This window comes from Suricata suricatta, chromosome 3, assembly GCF_006229205.1.
Source record: "Suricata suricatta isolate VVHF042 chromosome 3, meerkat_22Aug2017_6uvM2_HiC, whole genome shotgun sequence".
NCBI lineage: Eukaryota > Metazoa > Chordata > Mammalia > Carnivora > Herpestidae > Suricata > Suricata suricatta.
In genome coordinates, this window is record NC_043702.1 from 161,760,373 (window position 1) to 161,780,549 (window position 20,177).

The 20,177-nt window shown below is 37.6% G+C and overlaps 1 protein-coding gene and 1 pseudogene across 2 annotated transcripts in view; both read right to left on the reverse strand.

The window, feature by feature from the left end:
- The window catches only part of GPATCH2 (G-patch domain containing 2), a 173,207-nt gene that overhangs the window by 72,857 nt on the left and 80,173 nt on the right, over positions 1-20,177 (reverse strand). The window lies entirely within an intron of this gene.
- LOC115288721 lies at positions 18,882-19,030 on the reverse strand (annotated as a pseudogene).

Sequence of the window (20,177 nt, forward strand, 5' to 3'; positions counted from 1 at the left end):
AAAGGCACAATCTACTTGGGCATGGAAAACATTCAAGAAAATAACACTAGAATTACTTCGAAAGCAACATACAAAAAAAATTACTTTAGAAAAAAAAAGGACCATTCAGGTAGTATAAATGGATACCATTTATAAGATTAAAGAGAAACAAAGTAGTTATCTGATTTAACAGGAAGAAGGGGAAAAAAAATCACCGGGGAGAAGGGAGTTGTATGCAATTATCTCTCCCTGCTCCAATCCATCTTACCAACTTGCCAAATTCAACTTTCTAAATTGCTGCTTTTCACATGTCAGTTTTCTCATTCCAGAGCCATCTATAGCTCTATGCAGAAAGTAAAATTAAAACTAATGAGAAATGCATTCAAAGCCCTCTCTAATCTGATCCTTATTTTCCAGCGTGATCCTTCCCTTCGTAGTAACTGACTTCTCCCCTTGTCAACACCCCAAACTGCTCTACTTGATACAATTCAACAAATGCTTACCAGTTAACTATGATGAATATAAAATTACACTTACTGTATGTAAGTGGTATAGGGTCCCATTCCATTGGGGGATTTTAGTTCTCTATCACACCGAATAATCTTCTTGATGTCATGATAAAGTCCTAAGTTTAAGGGACCTTTTGATTCCAGGGTGGTTTTTTTTTTTTTAAGAAGAAAAAAATCAGCAAATAATTCGTGCACTAATTCACATTTTACCTTCATTTGCCTAGAGTTCCATTAAAGTAAAATGTATATTTATACAGTAGACTAGCAAAAATCCTCCTTACTGACTATAAGACACTAGAAACCAGTAGGTGCGTGCAGAACAGCTCATGTGTGCTTGCTGATGGGTTGGATATGAGGAAGAGGTCACCGAGTCTTTACCCATCAGGAGTTTTAGCTTTAGACAATGTCCTCCTAGAAAAAGCACCCAGGAGGGAGGATGATCCATTTCTGAGGGCAACTGAATTAGCTGCGATTTTGAAAACTGTCGGACTAAATTACTAAATTTATATACTATCACCTGATTTTCCAATGAAGAAAATGCCTAGAATTTTATAAAATGTAATAACGTTACAGAAATAGGTGCCAGGTTTTCATTTTAAAATTTACCAATATTCACACTCACTCTCACTCTTATCAGCGGATCTCACACTGGAAGACTCTTATTAGGATCTAGGTGTCATCCATGCTCTTTGCAGGCTTCATTCATGTCACCTAAATTATATCACAGTGTATATATACATATATAACATAGTGATTTTACCTGGTTGTCAGGTACTGCTCCGTTATATTGTTGGCAATTTCTAATCCTTCTTGAAAGGATGTAAAGATGAATACGTGAATAAAGAAAGTGTGCTAATGACCACCATGGCACATAAAGAATTAATGTATTTGGTAGAAATATTATTACTCTTAGTAATGATAATGACCCTCCTAAGCTTCATAGCTCTTGCCTGCTTATAAGGTGTTTTCGGAGGCATGGGAGATGAGTAAATAAGCATCATTATTATCAAATACCAGATGAGCACACATGCTCCAGATCACAAAGATGAAACAGCTAGATCTGAACCTCAATTGTCTTACTCACATCCTGTTACTTTCCCCCCTGCGGATACACAAAGGAGACAATACACCACAACAAGTGTTTTCTGTATTTGGGGATTTGCTGCAGGAGATGCTTCTAGTATATCTAGAACATAGTCGTGGAAAATCTTCAGCCAAGAATTATACATCCAAGAATGATATTCCTGTCCTCAAAAGTAACTTCGGAGTAACCTAAGTGGCTATTTTAAATGTAGGCAAGAATGAGCACAGGGGTCCAAACAGGGTTGTTAGCACATGTTATGGACACACTAACGGGAAAAAGAAATTGTTCTACGACCAGTCATTGCACCCAAAGTAGCAAAAAATTGAAAACCTGTACTGGGGAGGGGTAAGTACTCCATGATGAGAGTATGCTTAGGAACTTGGAAAATTAAGAGAACGCGGAGTATTTTTTTCTCCCTTCAAAAGCAGGTATCAATGTGAACGTGAGATTATACCTTCAAACCAAAAAGGTTTTAGAAAGAATCACAAAATCACAGAGAAGCACAAGGCTTTCCTTTCAATTGCGGATTAGCCTTCCTAGCAGGAATCCTGTGTCACAGGGATGCTAACCTTTCACTGGCAGCGTCACATGAAGTAGTGAATGAAGACAGACTTCAGATAATCTGGAAGTGATCTCAGCACATGTTCAAGTGACAGCGGCGCACAGATTTCTCTAAAAGAATTGCCAAAATGTGAATTACACTAAATTGATGAAGGTTTAAAAATATACATACATGCACATATATGACAGTGGCAATTGTTATGTTTTTAATCTAAAGCTAAACATTGTAACTATTGGAAACCCTTACTTGAAAGTGTTTTTCCCTCGTTAAAAGAAGTCAGCATCAATAATTAAGAATTTAGAAGGATTGGCCTATTAGAATAATAATACTTCTAATTATTAAGTGCATAAATTCTCATTTCTGGTAAACACTAATAATGAATGATCTAAATGCTTTAGTAGAAAAAGATTAATCACTACTTAATTAAAAAACAAATACAGCAACCACTTCTTTTCATACTGCTCCTTGTAATATCTTTTTTTTTTCTGAGTAAGAAACTAAAAATTAACCAGCTGAAAATGAGGGCGAGTAGTGATTAAAGGAGTTTTAGTCTGCCGTCCAGTTTAGTAGCAAGCTGTGAGTGGCCTCTGCTGGCTGACCAAAGGCTTCCTAAATCACTCATTTATGAGGCCTGCACAGTTATAGGCTTCAGAAAAATACCGATATGCCCACATACACTTATATGAAATCCACCGTGCATTACTTTTTCGTAAAAGTAAATGCCAAATCATAAACAAAATGTGCATAAAGGATGTAAGAAAACTTTATCACTTCATCCCAAATCAATATAACTTAGATCATACTTAAAATCTATACATCTTTTAAAATTTTAATTCATATACCATGACAGTGTGTGAATTATCTTATTCAATTTAGATCACACAATCACAGCCACATTTAAAGACACAGATTTTCTTGAGGTTCATTACACACACCCATGTCCACACCCAAACTTTTTCTTAAAATTAAGAGTCAACTCTACTGACTTTGCAGGGAAATATGAGAGACGGAATGAAAAATCCTTTAAAGAATGAGATTTAAAAAAGGGCATGGACACATTTTATATAATGGCTTATATAGATACTGTCCTGGAAATGAAGTAAAGCAAAGCAATTTTATAGATTTCTATATTATTGCACCTATGTTTGGGTAGAAGTAATTTTATATTCAAAACTTAAAATTGCAATCAAGAAGTTGAAACCTTACTACTATCAGGTAGTATCAATTTTGTAAGAGAAGAAAAATAATGTTTCCAATTCTGCTCAGTAGCTTTCTATTAATGAAAATCTTCTGTGCATGACAGAATTTATTATTTTTTATTTATCTATCTAAACATATCATTATATGATTCACTTCATCCTCTACCCAATCTATCCACTTAAAATATACCCCATTAAGCATTATTATCAAATATGCCTAATGATGTCAAAAGGTGACTACACTTATTTTTAAAAAGTTACTGTTCTCACATGTGACGCTATTTCAGTATATTTCAACTCTCATTTCAGAATTCAGTCCCATTATCTTGCCTGCTCAAAACTGTTCACAGGGTTAGCGAGCTGACATGTAAGATAACCCTCCATATCTCACTGACACCACTGGGATACGACACACTGACCTACCGTGAGTCCTTATTATTAGCCTGAAATACAGAGCGTGGAGTGTAGCTCCTGCCAGGGAATTTGTTTATAAAAATCCTTTTATTTCTCTGAACCTTCAAAATGCTTTTAAAAGTAATGTTTAAAGGAATTTCAGACAATAAATAAAAATTCGAATGGGTGCTTTGAAGTCTCCTCTCCTGTCTCCCACTACTCTGCAGAAGTGAAAAAAAAAAAAGGGGGAGTCACCTAGACAGAAAATAGAAGCTAGAAAGTGTTTTCTCTTTGGAACTTAGCATACACAGAGTCTATTATATGAAGGCTAGAACCTACAAAAGAAAAGGATACTCAACAGTTTTCATTCCTAATGAGAATTACAATATACTGAAAAGCTGGGTACATGTAATTTTTTTTTTTTGGAGTTAGAGAAGGTCAGGAGGTAACAGCAGTAAAGATAACTATGCCATTCAGCCAACCAACATGAATGATAACATAAAAAATGTTAAGATGGCTTTTTGAATGAAAAATTCTATCATGTGTATTAAAAACGTACTTTAAGAATACAGGCAGACTACGAAAAAATCTTAAGTGCTTAGTTTTAGGTTACTTAAACTATACTTAAAACACATGATTGACATTTCAGTTAAAACTAAAATTATTCTTTTTCTGTATTGTCTGATAATTTATCACAACATTATTAGTTGTGCATATATCTTTTTAAGGTGCATATTATTCTTCTTGTTTTTCAAAATGTTTTTATAAATTAGTCAATTTCTTTCCACCTTAAGTGAACAGTGAGGCACGGAATCTTAATTTACATTAAGAGAAAAAATTTACAGCTGATTTTGATGTTTAAAATATTGTTTCTAGGAATCTCAAGGATAGATTGGTAGTAATTTAAAAGAAAAATGCTGATAGTCTCCACATTTTAAAGCTGATCATCTTAACCTGGATTATATTTAGCAAACAGAACACTTGAGAAGCATTCTATAAGCCGTTCTCCTGAAGCAAGCATGCCTGCAACCATTCAGTCTTCTGTAATGTATTTCAAAACCTGATGCACTAAAAGTTTTCTATAACTTAAAATAAAAAGAACATAACAGTGACTGGAGAGGGGCGGGAAAGAGACAACACATAGAAACTTATGGAAACTATTCCTTAAGGTATAAATGAGTGAATGAGTTAATCAAAAAGAAATCAAATATTAGTAGATAACTGTATAATCTTAGTATATTATAGACTAACCTTCTTCAATGACTGGCAACACAAATCCCAAATAATTACTTGTAACTTTTAATATCTCTTGGCCAACATATATTTCAAGTAAAAAAAAAAAATCACCCAGTAAAAAACATCTCCAGATTTTGGGAATTCTTACCCAGTAGAATTTCCTTGAAAAAGAAGGAAGTCCCCATCTACCTTAACTTTGGTTCCCTGATAAAATCAATCAGAAGGTCAGTGGTGACTGTGTGAAGTAATTTATGGCCAATAAGAAGTATGTGCAATCACTGGTGGAGCTTCTAAGGAAAGTTCTTTCAATGGGATTTACTCCTCTGGCATGAGCCTTGTGCCCTTCTTTGTACTTTAGGTTTTCTGGGATGTAGACAAGAGCGCCCATTTTTTTGATTAGGAAGGAACCAGAATCAGAGGTTTCCATCCTAGATAAGAAGCTATCAAATGTCTTCCCATACCATGAGGGAAAAAACAGAGAGACCCTTCTTGATCAAGCTATCGTTATTTGGGTATCTTGTTACATGCACCAAGCTCAATCTCTAATTAATACTAATGATGATGATGATGCTACTATAGCAAGTGGAAGCATATGTAAACTATTCCTTAAGGTATAAATGAGTGAGTAAGTTCATAAAGTCTACCTTAATTCTTAAACAAAGAAACCAAAAACATGCCATGGTACTATAGAAGATTCTAAAGAACTCTATAATATGAATTCTGCTAGCTAACATGTTGCAAACTTGAAAAATATGAAACAACTGCTGAACTGCGTGCATTGGGTTCATAACTGCAATACTTAGCAAAACTTAGCAAAAGCAAATTTTGGAGGCAACAGGCTGATGCTGAGTGTGTGAGAGTGGTAGGGTTTAAGGTGATGGAGAGAGGGGAATTATATACTAAACACAGATACTAGGTATGGATCAAAAGCGTATATAGATTGGAAATGAAGAAATAAGCCTGACTAGACTAGAAGTCTGTTGGGAAAAAAGCTGAATGGGTAATACGGTTTCAGATCTCTAGGAATATGGCTCATTCTGTAAAGTAATCTATGTGCAAGTCTTCCACAATTTTGCCAGCTAATCCAGTTAATACTGTCCGACTCCAGTAAGAAAAGAGAAACCCAAGTTGAAATGAATAAAAACAAATGAAAAAGGAGACAATGTTTTCATATTTTAAATCTCTGTATTTTCACCTCCACTAAAATCCCTATCCCTTGTCGCTTTTGGGGTTCTGTATCAAGAGCCTGGGAGATGCAAATACAGTTTCGTCTAATGACATACAACGTGAAGAGGCAACCCTTTCTGTCTGTGGTGCTCTGGCCAAGGTTCTTCCTGCCCCTTTCATTCCTGTGGAGAATGAAAGAAGACTGGAGGCTGAGGTAGAGGAAGTAAGTTAGAAATCAATGTTCTCATTGCCCCCCCCCCCCACTCCTCTGGGGTAAAAGCAAGGTGCAAGATCAGAGCGGAGATCTGAGGAATGTCTGCTTCCTCGGCACAGCTGACGAGGAGGCATGCCTCAAGAAGAGGCCACATTTGAGCTGGCATCTCGCCCAAACTGGCACAGGAGGAAAAAAAATGTCATATCTGTAGAAGGAGGGGGCTGAGACATAGGCCGAGAATGCTACTGGTCCCCGAGCCTTAGTGTGCTAGACAGGTGACCCAGGAACTTCTGTAACCCAGTGGGGGATGGGGACTCAAAGAAGCACAGGGCCTTGGAGGTTAGGGGTAAATGACCGGCATCCATGGGATTCAGCAATGGGGGCCAGCACGATACCTCAAAAGGCCAAACAGAACCAGATTCATGTGAGTGAATGAGGCACAAGAGTTCATTCTAGGTCAGCCAGTCAGAGATCAGCAAGGGCCAAACTATAGTGAACAGACACGGAGATGATGCATGACTCTAAGGTCATCTCCACCATAACCGCCAGGGCGCCTAACCTCCCAATGCCATCTTGGAGAACAGTGGATGGGAGGCAGGGATGAACTACAAGACCAAGCATTTGTTAGAAGAAGGGTAAGCTGCCCAAAGAAATACTTTATATCGAGATACAGTAATTGGCAAATCTGTATCACTTCTTCTGACCCCTGCTCCCCCACCCATGCACTCGTCCCCTCACTGTCCCTTCACCTGGCAGTAATAAGTGGAACTTCATGAAAAACATCAAATGTAGTAAATAAGGAAGCTATGGTTTCTTTTGTCCAGGTATTAAATTTTTGCCTCATTAAACTTATAAATGCACATCAGCCCTTTAAATATGTTCATGAATAGAAGTGTCCTTACATTAACATGATGAAAATCTTTCTGTGTGATCCACACAAGCAGCAAAGTATAAGTACTTGACTAGATTAAGCTTTTTCACTTAAATCCCACACAATGGTTATCATATATTCAATCTGCAGGTTACAAGATCAATTGCAACACCACCATACATTTTATTTATTTAAAAATTTTAAAAATGTTTATTTATTTATTTTGAGAGAGAGAGAGAGAGTGAGCGAGCAGGGGAGGGGCAGAGAGAGAGAGAAAGAGAGACAGACACTCCCAAGCAGGCTCTGCTCTGTCAGCATGGAGCCCAATGTGGGGCTCAAACGTGGGAATCCTGAGATCATGACCTGAGCTGAAATCAAGAGTTGAATGCCTCCCTGAGTGAGCCACTCAGAGACCCCAACAAAAACATACTTTCATGACAAGACTAGAAAACAAAGCAATAAGAAGTCTTAGCAGTAATTCTTGCTGCTCAAGGCATGATCACAATGGGATACACAATCCATCTGGTTTAACAATGTAAACTAGAATTTATGGACTTTATCCACTGCTTCTTCTTCTCCAGTATAAAGTGGTTCTCAGGAGGCATATAGTTCTTAGGAGGGAAATAGTTCAGTGATTAAAACTGTGGGCTATGAGTCCAGATTGTCTGTGTCCAAATCTTGATTCTTCCACATTTCAGCTCTAAGACTGTCTCAACTCCCTCAGCTACAAAACGGAAATGGGTATAGTATCTATTTTATAGAGTTATTATGAGAATTAAATAAGATAATCTGAAAAGCACATATTCCATGTCTGCCTATTATTATTGGCCTTAAATGCCTCCAAGTCTAATGCAAGATACAACTGCAATAATAAGCCGACATAAATAAGTATTACAGTAGATGTAAGCTTTGACCACGGAGCTTCTCCAGGGTTGGAGGGATTCGGGAATGAGGAGGGGGTGCAGAGCAATGGTGCAACTGGAGATGTCTAGCATCGGGACTGTCATTACTCTTTGCAGTGATACTTGAAACCGCCTAAGTTCCTGTTGATAATAATCAGAGGAGCAACTGTTTCTCATGCACATGTTAGAAATGCAGATACAAGTTTAATATATAAAACACACCACATTCTCAAGAACAGTTACTTTACAAATTAATTTACAACTACATGGTAGCAAGGATAAATCACAAAACTTAATTCAGCAATTTCCACAAAGACGTTGTTAGTGACTACATAGGCTGGTGTTTTTCTGATGCTTTTCAATTAGTGGAAAGGTCATGAGTTTAAATAAAATAGAGTTAAGTATCTTATCTATAATAATGGTCTCTAAATTCAATGCTTTACAGCTGATTTGCTGTTCTTGGCCAATTCTGAGGGTCTGAAAGAAACCTGCACTGGTAGACCATTGGAATACATGCTATTGAAATAATAAAGGCAATGCATTTCCTCCCACATTCAACTTCACACACACACACACACACACACACACACACACAGATACTTTCTTTGATATTACACACAAAAATACCCAATGAAAAAACCTCGAAGACTTCTCTGACCACACACAACAGAAGTAATTTCTCTCCCCACGATGAATTTGTGTATTTTCTTGTACCTTATGTCACATAACAGCTGCCTCATGTTAAAATTGCAAATGCACATTTGTATCCTCTATAAATATATACATTCCTCAAAAGCAGTGGCTTTTGTCTAATTTACTGTTGTATTGCCAACAGAACTTGGTATACTGACCTACACAGAACCGAAGCTATGATGAAGTCATCCGAAGCACAAATATTATTCGCTCTAGCTGGTTAGCATTTTGTGATAGCCATAAAATAACTCAGTGTACATTCTGAATAACTCAAGGCAGGTTAAATACTTCAGTCTTTCAAAAATCTGGACATGTTGTCTTAGACGCCATGCTGCTATGTGTATAACTGAACCCGTTCTAACACTAGTTTCATCAAATTAAATAATACAAAAGATAAAACCTGGTAGGAAGCATGTAGGGAATAAATGGAATAAATGAATATAATTTACAAAGTGCTTTGCATAAGGAACAGTTCATAATTTTTAAAATACAGAAATTGAAAGAGATGCAATTACTCTTTAATGAACTCCTCAAACACTTTCAACTAAGTTGGTCAAATGTAATAAGGAAAAAAGACTATAAGAGAAAAGAAAAAGAATGCTGAATTACCTTTCCAGAGTGGCACACTATTAAGAGAATTCATTGACAGAAAGAAGGCTGTCAAATACTAGCATATGCTGAGAAAATGGCAGAATACGCCATGTTCTTAAAATCCATTCTAGAAAAAGCTATCTATAAAGCAGTGATAGCATCGTAAGTATTAATGTAACTAAGAAACTGGATAATCACCAATTATTCCATAATTGCCCCATAGGTACTAACTTTGAGCCCCATGGACATTGAGCCACACCATGGAATCAGAAACAATGAGATCTGGTGGCACAGTCAGTTTGTCAAACACTGACATGATGTCACTAGAACCCGACTCTAGGTTGAGACTAGGCATAGAAACAGAATGCCAAGTAGCACAGTCCACTGGACCATGAACAACTCCAAGTGCAGAGGTAACTGTTTTATTCTTTCCTTTTGTCCCCTGTGATGAACCCGGTATGTACTAAGTAAATAGTATCCATTATTATTGATTTTAACAAACACTGATTGAGCGCCTTCTAGGTGCCACGGCCTCTTAGAAGCTACACGCATTTACAGTATTACTACTGCTCACAACTCTGCAAGATTTTAATTCTTCTCTCCATCTCACAAATGAGGCCCCCTCAAGAGATGAAAACAACCCACCTGAAACCACCTACTTAACAAGTAGTAGAGCCAGTATTTGAGTCCAGAAACGTCTGGTTGGTTCATTTACTCAACAAGAAAATATTGAGCCTTTACTATGTATCCTGGGAAGGAAAGAAGACTCACAGGGACCAGGCCCCTGCATTTATGGGATCTGCTCGTTAGCCTAGGGAAACACAGTGAATTAAAACCGAACAAACATACAAGCATATTATAATTGGGTTAATTCTGGGGAGGAAATAAATCAGGAGGTGGTGGGGAAGTGGAACCCAGCTGGGCTGAGACCTGAAAGATGAGATGGAACAGCCAAGCCAAGGGTAGGAGGAGTGGAGACATTCCTGGTTAAAGGAAATGCCATAAGAAGGCACAGAAGTAGAAGGGAGCACATGCATTAGGAGTGGCGTGGAGGTCGGGTGGGCAAGGGAGGGCTGACGTGCTGTAAGGTCAGAGAGCACAAAGGAGCCTTAACATGCAGGGTGACCTCAGTTCTAAAGAAGTTGTGCTCTTTTTTTGTACCGGCAGTTCTCAAACTTTATACTCTTAAAAATAATTGCGGGGTGTCTGGGTGGCTCAGTTGGTTGAGCATCTGACTTCGGCCCAGGTCATGATCTCGCAGTGTGTGGGTTCGATCCCTGCGTCAGGCTCTGTGCTGACAGCTCAGAGTGTGGAGCCTGCTTCCGATTCTGTGTCTCCCTCTCTCTCTGACCCTTCCCTACTTGCTCTCTCTCTCTCTCTCTCTCTCAAAAATAAATTTAAAAAAAACAGTAGAAAAATTAAAAAAAATAATTGAGGGGAGGCCTGGTGACTCAGTCAGTTAAGCATCGACTTCAGTTCAGGTCATGATCTCACGGTGTTCGTGAGTTCGAGTCCCGCGTCGGGATCTGTGCTGACAGCTTTGGGCCTGGAGTCAGCTTCAGATTCTGTGTCATCCCCTCTGCCCCTTGCCAGTTCACACTCCCTCTCTCTTGAAAGTAAATAAAGATTAAAATGTCTTAAAAATAAAAAATATAATAATTGAGGCCTCCAGAGAGCTTTTGTTTACATAGTTTACAATACTGACATTTGCTGTATTGGAAATTAAACCTGTGATAATTTTTAAACCCAAGAATAGTCAATACTTTTCCTGGAGACTGGGAAATACCACCGTACTCTCATGAAAAGCTGAGGTAAAAAAGGCAAATATCTTAGCACTATTATTAGAATATTATTCCCTTGTGGACCCCCGGAACGAGTCCTTGGCATTCTCTGGGGTCCCCAGACGAACTTGGAGAGCCACTGCTGTATCCCATGGTTATCCAAGTGCGGTCCCCAGCCCAGCAGGACCAGCGTCAGCTGGGAACATGTTAGAAATGCAAATGCTCAGGCCTCATCCCAAACCTCCTGAAGTGGAACCTCGGAGTGAATCCTCTCCACCTGTGTCTTAAGAAGCCTCCATGTGATTCTTTCTGATCCTCTCAAAAGTCTGAGAACCCCACTGTTCTAGACTTCACTGAAGAAGGTAGGACAAAGTGGGAAAGCATCAGCAAGGAGGTCATAAGAAATGGTTTTAAAATATGCAAAAAGTGGCATAAATACAAAGCTTGAAACCAAATGCAGGGTAAAAAATAAATAAAAACCCTGCAGCAAGAAGGAGAATCAATAGAAGGGTGCCTTCTTTTGGAACAAAGGTTTCAGACTGAATGGAAACTGAAGAGGCAAAACTGCAAACACTGACAGATTCTGCAAATATGTATGGTGGCAAATCTAAATGTCAGTCTTCATGGGTGAATAATACCAAAAGGGCTGGTGTTAATGTGTCACTCGCAGGCATGTGGAGACCCCAAAATAATAAACGATATCAAAGGTGCTAACCAAGAAAATATATTTATGAAGGGGAAAAAAAAAGCTAATTTTGATTGAATCATATCTCAGTTCTCATAAATAATTCTCTTAAAGGGAATAACTCCACATAACTTGTCAAGCCTTGTTTAGCAGTACAAAGGAACAAGCAAATGAGTTTGGTGATGCATGTTAATAACTTAATCAACTCATTTAAAAACTGTCACTGTATACACCAAATAATATTTTGGTTCCTTTCACTGAATCTTACATAAGTTCTGTAACATTACTATCTCCTTGCATCCATAACAATGTAACAATTATCCTTTTAGCCTCCTAGCAACGTCTATCTATCCTAATCATTGTACTTAAATAGGATTTAGTAGTACACTGTATTTTAATTTGTGCTGACTTATCTAACCCTCTCATAGACTATAAGCATCTAGAAACTAGGTACCATATGTTACTCAACTTTTGTTTCTCTCACACATTGCAGTGCCTGGCACATGGTAGATGTGGAATAGAAACAATATTTACTTACTGATTTAAGTATTTATACATTTTTTTTTTTAAGTAGGCTCCCTGGCCAGCACAGAGACCAATGCGTGGCTTGAACTCAGGACCCTGAGATCAAGACCTGAGCTGAGATCAAGAGTTTGATGATGCTTAACAGATTGACATGTCTAGGTGCCCCTAAGTATTTATGTTATCTTATCTTGATAAGACATCTTATCTTGACATCTACATTAAAATTTCAACAAAGGCCATGGTTGATAATTTGATTGCTTTGAAACACAAATAACAGAATCCTAGGTACACCTGTTTTCAGAAAGCCCTTGGTTACTGATGATAGATACAGACATAATATCTCTTGGAAATGACAATCGGAAAAACAAATATAATTAGTGGAAAAACTCAACATGCTCCTTTAATTATATGTAGAAACATTTCAATGAATACAAAATAAGATCTATCAAAAAGATTCTTGTAGATATTTCAGTTAATTGCCTTCACCTCATACCTTAAAAAAATTACAAACCAATCACATTTTGAAGATATAGGACCAACCATAAAACTAGCCCAGCAATTATTATTTATTTCTCAGTCAGAAACCTTGGACTGCAATTTACAATTATTATTAGCTGGGTAAAGTATTAACTTTATAATCAAAAAGTGTCCATCTTCTTACTAGTGATTCAGGGTCTTGATGTTTCAATATGAAACAAGACCATGCTTCATATTCAAAATGAAATTCTGCTTTCAACTGTTTCTTCTGTTTATTTTATTTTTAAATTTTTTTAAATATTTATTTATTTTTGAGACAGAGAGAGACAGAGCATGAGCGGGGTAGGGATGGAGAGAGAGGGAGATACAGAATCTGAGCTGTCAGCACAGATCCTGATGCAGGGCTCGAACCCACAAACTGCGAGATCATGATCTGAGCCAAAGTCGGATGCTTAACTAACTGGACCACCAAGGCTCCCTTCTTCTGTCTATTAAACTACTATTAGTCTGTGCAGAAATACTTAGAATGTCCAATGATAACAAGAGCTTATGGGTGGTGCCCCGTGGACCCACGACCAACTAGACTAAGCAACAATCAATTGTCCTCCTTAAATCTGGACCCTTTTGGTTCTCTCCCAATTCTCTAGGGTGACCAGATGTCATCTGACCACATAGTTGGTTAGGGTGCAGTATTTACTGTAACGTGAGCCCTAAAGTACTATCTGAATTCAGCTTAGGATATTACAGACTCGCGGCTCAGCTACTGAGTTCAACCCAGCACTAAACAACTGGAGCTTAGTGTGGATTTTAAAAGCATATTGTCTTCTTCATATTAATGCTCTGCCACTTTCTACTTGTACAAGTTATTTTGCTTCTTTTTACTTCCACTGCCTTATGTGTAAAAGGGCAAGGGGCAATAATAGTGATGCCTACCTCACAGGTCTCTTATGGGAATTACAATAGTTAGCACACATCAAATCCTTGGAAAAATGCCTAGTACATAGGAAGGCCTCAATAAATGGTAGCTATTATTAACAATACTACATCTGGACTTCATAGCCCCAATTGGCATTACCAACAGGCTTGACATTTTACCTCAGACCTTGTTGGCAGGGCTATTCATTCCTTTGTTGCTGGTTTTTCACTCCAATCATTTGACTTAGTCAACCCAAATGTAAAAAATCACTTCCTCTGTTTGCACTCATAGGTCTAGCAGGAAAACAAGAGAGACCTAATGGAGAACCAGGGGGAGCGGAGGAGGGAGAGAGAGTTGGGGAGAGAGAGGGATGCAGGACTTGAGAGACTATTGAATGCTGAGAATGAACTGAGAGTTGAAGGGGAAGGGGAAGGGGGAAAAGAGGTGGTGGTGATGGTGGAGGGCACTTATGGGGAAGAGCACTGGGTGTTGTATGGAAACCAATGTGACAATAAAATATTATGGAAAAAAAATAAATAAATAAATAAAATAAAATGTCTCTGCAGGATACAAGAGAGCTTGAAATCCCGTCCTGTTAAAAAAAAATCATTTCCTCTGTATTAGATTGTTACCTCAATGTCACACATCTACCTATTCAATTTGAGTGGGTGAGTTCTTGACATTAAAGTAACAGTCTAATAAGGAGGAAGTTATTATTTTCTTTTTTAGGTTAATGTATAAAATTAATTCAAAGCGAAAAAATGCACGTCATTGTATCCAAATAGGACCTATTATATTGTTGAATGAGGGAGAGGGCAGCTGACTCAGGCTTTAAGGAGGTGACCAGGACACTTGGAATCCAAACTAAACACCAACAGGGAAGGAATGAGCGACTCCAGAGTAGATTCCCCACATCGCCTCTACTGATTTCACATTTCAAAGATGTTTTAAAATGTCTTATTCCTTATCACTTTATCCTCCTCTTTTTCTCCCCTAAATCACTTACGTGTTCCTTTTTTATTCTCTCCTTGCATGGTTTAATGGAGTCCTGCAAAAGCTTCTATTTGTGTGGCTAATCACTATGAATCCTTACGCAATTAGCAGAACTTCAAACTCACACGTGTATCATCCGATGCATGAGACACTTTCGGGACTACAGAGGAAAGTAAACATAACTAAACTCTACATAAAATTTGGTAGTTCATAACCATGATGCATAATATAAAACAAATAAAAAACAAAGAAAACCCTGCCAAACCGATGACAAAGCCATCATACCTAGCAAACTTATTTATCACTACTAATTGAAACAATCACTTAGTTTTTCGGAGTGATATCCTATGCCTATTGTTCCTTTCTCTACATACTTGCTTTTTGGGGAAGTGCATTAACTCTCCTACCTTCAACCATCAGCTTAGTTAAAAAAATTTTTAATGTTTTATTTATTTTTGAGAGAGAAAGAGAGAGACAGAGCATGAGTGAGGGAGGGGCAGAGAAAGAGAGAAACACATAGAATCTGAAGCAGGCTCCAGGCTCTGAGCCGTCAGCACAGAGCCCGAAGTGGGGCTCAAACTCATGAAGCATGAGATCATGACCTGAGCCAGTCAGATGCTTGACTGATTGAGCCATCCAGGCGCCCCTCAACCATCATCTTCTTATTGACTGGTCACATGCATACAGTCTTTTCTATCTGAAGTTCCACACTTCCAACAACCACTCCCATACTTCCAGGAACCCTTTTGGATGTCTCTTTCTGGAAATGCTAAGAGTCATCTCAAACTCATGATATCCACAAAAATTCATTAAGTTCCCTCTCAAATTAACTTCCCATCATGAAGTTCAATTCTTAATATTTTTTAAAATTTATTTATTTTGAGAGACAGAGAGTGAGTGAGGGAGGGGCAGAGAGAGCTGGGGAGAGAGCCCGAGGGGGGCCAGAACTCACAAACCGTGAGATCATGACCTGAGTTGAAACTAAGAGCCGGCTGACACTTAACTGACTGAGCTACACAGGCACCCCTCAATTCTTAATTTTTTAAAGAAAATTAATCAATTTTTGTATGTTTGTATGTATGTATGCATTTATGGCTGTTGGTCAATGGCAGCATTTTTCTAGCCTTCCAAATGAAAAAATTTGGGAGTCACCTAACTTGGAAAAATGTGGGTGTTGTCCTCCATCACGGCAAAGAAGAACGAGAGAGGACTTAGCAGTCAGAGGACGTAACCCTGGTTCTGCCACATATTCACTGTGTAACCCAGTCACGTAAATTAATTTCTCTTTGCCTCGATTAGTCTCATCTGTAGTTGGGCTGGTGATGTCACAGGCTTTCTGTAAGGATTAAAAACAGAGAACATATTGGCACCACACAGCCGGCAAACACACACACTGAATATTTTATTTTTGTGTCAGGAATTGTCACTCTTATAATTCAAATTCATTTCATGTCTCTTATACTCTCCGTCAGTCCAGAAAGCCTTATTTGCTGGCATTGTCTACCGTGCACTCCCTATTTCTTCCAACCTACGTTTTTCCTCTTCTTTCTATGAAATCATATTACAATTATGGGTTCTCCAGTGTTCTACTGTACAATTTTGAACTTAACTGCTTGCTCTCTAGTCATTAGGGAGGTTTTGCCTAAATGGCAACCTCTATGAGGATACTAAATCCTTAATAATGACAATGTGAAAAAAACCAAAAAACAAAAAACACCCAGATGTGGGAGCTTTGATAAGTTACTTCATGTCCTCTGGACCTCAAGTTTCTAATCTGTTAAAGAAAATCCAATATTTCCTCTAAAATCCTTTACATCAAAACATTCTGTGACTCGAAGTTGAATGCTTAGATCATTTTCATAAAGATTAGAAATCAAAGAATAGGAGTCTTTTTTGGCTTTTTCCTTCTCTCTGAATTTCCTTAGCCCTTTGCTCATTCCATTAATGAAGCACCTCCCCTTCCACATTATATTAAGTTCATGTCTACACCGCTAGATAGCAAAGCCCTTGACAGGAGGGCCTGTTTCATTTAATTTTTGTACCTGGGATTACGTAAGATAGTACCTGGCACATAGTAGGCATTTAATATATTATTTGTTAAATTGAAATTAATTGTCTTTAGAGGTTTGAGATGGGCAAAGAACATATAAAATTTTTGCTTTGTACTCAACACCAGTAATTTCTACAAAACCTTATTCATAGCCTCCTACCCTCTACTTCTATATCTTGCCACTATTCAATACATTAACAAATGAGAAGTGAAAGACTCATCACTTTAATAAGTAAAACCACTTCAAGCTTTATATACTAAGGATGGTGGAACAGAAGAGTTAAAGTCATCAAAGTACAATCAAACCATTTAGGACTTCAATGCACATTTAAACTAAATAAGAAAAAAAGGAAATGCTTAATTTGGTAAATAGAATTTTCTCACTAATTTAATAACTTGGATAATTCCAAGAATTTAAAATTGACAATGATATTCATAATTTCATCCTTCAAGAATTTGATACTGAAATTTAAAAATATTTTTAGGTTTTGGGGCACCTGGGTGGCTCAGTTGGTTAATGTTCAACTTTGGCTCGGGGCATGATCTCACGGTTCATGGGTTTGAACCCTACGTCGGGCTCTGTGCTGATAGCTCAAAGCCTGGAGTTTGCTTCGAATTCTCTGTCTCCCTCTCTCTCTGCCCCTACCCTACTCACAATCCATCTCTCTTTCTCTCTCAAAAATAAACATTAAAAAATATTTTTAGGTTTCAAAAAATAAAAGAAATCAAGAAATTAAAAAAAAAACAATAATCAGATTATATTATCCAAATGCTTTATAATTTTTTTCAGACATAAATCACTTAGTTTTAATTGCATAGACTTTCTGTCTCTCTTGTCAGGACCCTTTATTTTTAGGCTGTATAAAGAAAAAGAAGTATCAAACTATTATTATAGCCCTACTTTTTATCACAACACATGGGGTTTTTTTACACAGATGAGTTCTGCCTTAGGTGGATTCATGTAGGTATCAATAAGTACAAAGTCTATTTCCTAAAAAAAAAAAAAGAACTAAAGAAATTTCACAAGATAATTTTATTTTTTTAAGTAGTCTCTGCACCCAAAGTGGGGCTCAAACTTACGAGCCTGAGATGAAGAGTTGCACACATCCCCTACAAGAGAATTTATTCAAGAGCCCCAAAAGGCTCTGATCTAGTGTTTCGGATCTTGAGGCAGTTCCAGTGAAGACACCTGCACGGAGCAAGTTCATGACAAGAAAGCTGAGCACTCAGATACTCGGTGCTGTCCCTAATGTCATTATTCCAGTACTGTTCACGATTTGCAGATGCTGTAAATTTGGGGTTAATGTTACTCAAATAATGTTGTTATTATTATGTGGTATGGAGTTTATTTCGGGGGCAGAATTTAATAGCTTTATAAATACTTTGGTCTGTGCTGATAGAATCATTAATGGCCTGAAGGGTCATTTAATTTTCTTAGTTTTATTTTGCTGGATTTTATAGGGAAAATAACATGCTATGTTACATTTTCCTATTTGCAGGACATGAATGTCCCAGGACAAATCTCTTGCAAATGTCAAGGGTCTCCTTGTAATTGTTCCTAGTCGGACCACTGAAACTTCACAAATGGGTAATACCCTGGCCTCTCCATTTTGACAGTGACTTGGGTTGGAGGGTTAATCACCATTAGGAGCAGAGGAACTGAACCTTAAGCGTCAAGATGGGCATAAATCCTAACCTACAATGCATGCTTTCTCACCAGTACGCTCTTCAGGGTACTATGGGCCAACTTATGTCCATCGTTACTATACTTAACATTGTTGGACCCTAATTTTTCACACTGTTATGATTGGCATGCTACAGAAAGCACAGGGATTTAGGGTAAGATGTATGTTAGGACCTTCTGTGGACTGTCGTCACCTCTTTCTTTACCACATCACTTCCTAGAACTCTCTGCCCATCTAAAGGCAGATGAGAAGGTCTACCAATGCGGACAAAATATGTGATTTTTTGGGGAAAGCAGAAACCCATATGGTGCATGGGGGTTCATTTAAAAAATTTTTCTTTGCAATAAAAACAAAATAGTTCAATAGCTGAGTTAATTAAATCTGTACTTCCACATAGGAAGACATTACAACCAATATGTTTTTCTTAGGAATTCAGAAAACAACACAAAATGACAAATGTGAGTTCAAGTATACTATAAAGGCTACACTTGATCTTAGCCAAAAGGCCGAGAAGCGATTCAAATATACTATAAAGGCTAATTGCAGAATGAGAAGCATCTCAGAATTCCTCCAAAATATAATTTTCATGTTGAAGAAACGGTTATTTTCTCAGTAAAAGAAGGATCATTAATTTTAAATCAAAGCATGATTTATATCTTTAAAACAGTATATATTTGCTCACTTTAATATCTGGCCATTCCATCAACAAGATTGAAACAGACTGACTACTTGAAATCTGAAAAGGGCAGCGTCCACATTGTTCCCCCGGCACTACACAATGGCAGGTCAAACTTTTGTTCTTCTTGTCCTACAAACAATTTTCAAGCCCACGCTCAATAAATAAATTTGGTCTCCGCACTCCCAATCAGGGCTGCACAATCCCCTCAGTAGCAGACCTATGATAAATGGACTTATTTTCCCAAATCAAACACTTGAATTTAAATTCAGATGAGTTAATGCAAAGGTCAACATTGTAATCAGTTCTTTTGATCTTTATAGAATTTCTGGAGTAATACATAATAAATCTGAAACAAGGCAATTTGAAGCTCTGTATGTGTGGCTGGCAATAAAAATCTTAACGATCAGAGCCTTTATGTACTTAGGGAACGTTTTATAGTAATGGCTGTGGTGAGGGCTTCAATGCATAGGAAACAATGGCAATAGATAACCCTGAAAGACCTGGTTTCTTGATTGTTTCTACCATTTATTTATATATGTATTTATATAGAAACTTAACGCACACCCATCTAGGCTGGCTGCATTTTTGAAATAGTCGCTACTTTTGTAACAATCACCTAGTTTCATGTTAATATGTTAAACATAAAATTGTTTAGGCTAAAAATTAACATATCAGATTCAAACTCAAATTTTTCAGTAACTAAATTACAATTACATGTCTTGGGAGTGTTTTTTTTTTTCACTAAAAAGTATGGAGAGGTTAAGCTATTTAATTAAACTGTATACTTCAATTTCACAACTGATAAGGGAGGGACAATTGATTATGGTACAATCACAAAGAGGTTGCGTGCTCTTTAAATTGCGACTCGAGGAAGGAAAGAAGAAGGGAGGAAGAAAGGATGGGAGGAGAGAAAGAGGAAAAGAAAGAAGGACAGAAAGAAAAGCAGGAGAAACAGACAGATGAACAGACACGCAGCCCTAATGGCC